The sequence below is a fragment of the Rhincodon typus genome, unplaced genomic scaffold (assembly GCF_021869965.1).
Source record: "Rhincodon typus isolate 14 unplaced genomic scaffold, sRhiTyp1.1 hic_rhity00003338, whole genome shotgun sequence".
In the NCBI taxonomy this organism is placed as follows: Eukaryota; Metazoa; Chordata; class Chondrichthyes; order Orectolobiformes; family Rhincodontidae; genus Rhincodon; species Rhincodon typus.
The window spans coordinates 16,296-18,377 of record NW_025968976.1 but is presented as its reverse complement, the minus strand read 5'-3'; the positions used below and the strand labels follow the sequence as shown (position 1 = coordinate 18,377).

General features: G+C 50.5%; 1 protein-coding gene across 1 annotated transcript in view; it reads left to right on the top strand.

The window, feature by feature from the left end:
- Positions 1-259: 259 nt before the first annotated feature.
- The window catches only part of LOC125481728 (filamin-A-like), a gene marked incomplete at its 3' end in the record, with an annotated part of 17,960 nt that continues 16,137 nt past the window's right edge, over positions 260-2,082 (top strand). The window contains exon 1 of the mRNA XM_048593626.1: positions 260-467. The remainder of the gene's footprint in view (positions 468-2,082) is intronic.

Sequence of the window (2,082 nt, the reverse complement as noted above, 5' to 3'; positions counted from 1 at the left end):
TGATATACCCCACACCCCTCACTGTAACACACTGACACACCCCACACAGCTCTGGCTGTGATGGAAGGTGCTCAGAGGTCATGGAATGTGCGTTTCGTTTTGTCTGCACTGACCCACACCCTGAACTTGCCCCAGCCAAGGGCCCATGTTTCTGCATTAACCTGACTCTGTCTCTCTCTCTCGTTCTGATTTTGCAATTTCTTGGGGGGTTTGTATTGACGTAATGTTGGCAAGAAGGCGGTGACTGGAGAGACGTCAGTTTAAAGGACTTCACAATTTGATATCTGACCAATTAAGGATTTTTTTAATAAGAGAAAAGCCAGAGAGAGGAGGCAGAGAGAGAGAAAAGTGCAGAGTGTCAATTGCGGCAGTCACCGTGGGAGTGCGAGGAGACAGCCCAGTCCGCGGAGTCAATAAGGGCGATTGTGTCTCACTGTCTCTATCATAAAACACGCTGCACACTCTGAGTAAGTACCCTGAAAATGTTTTGTAACAGGGAGGCAGGAGGGATCATCATTGTTTGAAAAGGATGCCGATAAGGCAGTTGCAAATACGGGGGACAACGTTTAACGAAACCTGCTGCAAAACCTTTTCCAAACTTTCTGGAAAACTTTTGAAAAATGTGCAATGCTTGTTTTTTGTAGTTGTTGCTTTCAGAAGTGATTGCTTTTTCGTTTCGAAAGCTCGCCAATTACTGTCGAACAACAGAGTTTTATCACTTGGTCAGTACCAAAACTGAGAGTGTGACAAATGCTTATCTGTTCCATCTGCAGATTTAGTTCAAATAGATCCCAGAGAACGAGTGTGTGTGTGTGTAAGAGAGAGAGAGAAAATGTGTCTTTATTCAATTAAAAGTCCACGAACAAAACCAACACTCCCAGATGCATCAGCGGAATATAATTCGCCAAAAAAGGCAATTGTCTATCTCCAGGCGAATCCTGGATTTTGGCAGAGACAGCTTCCTACGCTGGGACTGCCCCCTGTTGGAAGGTCGAACACCCGATTCACAAACGCCGAGGGCACCAAGAGACAGAAATGTTTGCCATCGGAACCCCAGCTCTTTCCACAATACATCCCCAGAAATATGAAAAGGGAGATTTATTCCAAAACACTGCGCAACTCTTAAAGGGTGTTACAGTGAGGGGTGTGGGGTATATCAGTGTGTTATAGTGAGGAGTGTGGGGTATATCTATTTGTTACAGTGAGGGGTGTGGGGTATATCAGTGTGTTACAGTGAGGGGTGTGGGGTATATCAGTGTGTTATAGTGAGGAGTGTGGGGTATATCAGTGTGTTACAGTGAAGGGTGTGGGATATATCAGTGTGTTACAGTGCAGGGTGTGGGGTGTATCAGTGTCTTTCAGTGAGGGGTGTGAAGTATATCAGTGTGTTACAGTGAGGGGTGTGGGGTATATCTATTTGTTACAGTGAGGGGTGTGGGGTATATCAGTGTGTTACAGTGAGGGGGGCGGGGTATATTTGTTTTATAGTGAGGGGTCTGTGGTATATCACTATCTCTGACACCACCTCCAGCCCCCTACACCCCTCCCTATCTCTGTCATCCCCTCCAGCCCCCTACACCCGCTCCCTATCTCTGACACCTCCTCCAGCCCCTGCACCCCTTCCTTATCTCTGTCACCTCCTCCTGCCCCCTACGTACCCCTCCTTATCTCTGTCACCTCCTCCATCCCCTGCACCCCCTCCCTATCTCTGCCACCCCCTCCAGCCCCCACGCCCCCTCGCTATCTGTCACCCTCCCTATCTCTGACACCTCCTCCACCCCCTCCCTATCTCTGTCACCTCCTCCTGCCCCCTGCACCCCTCCCTATCTCTGTCACCGCCTCCAGCCCCCTACACCCCCTCCCTACCTCTGACACCTCCTCCAGCCCCCTACACCCCCTCCCTATCTCTGTCACCTCCTCCATCCCCTACACCCCTCCATATAGGTGTCACCTCCTCCAGCCCCCTACACCCCTCCCTATCTCTGACACCACCTCCAACGCCTACACCCCTCCCTATCGCTGTCACCTGCTCCAGCCCCTACACCCCCTCCCTACCTCTGACACCTCCTCCAGCCCCCTACA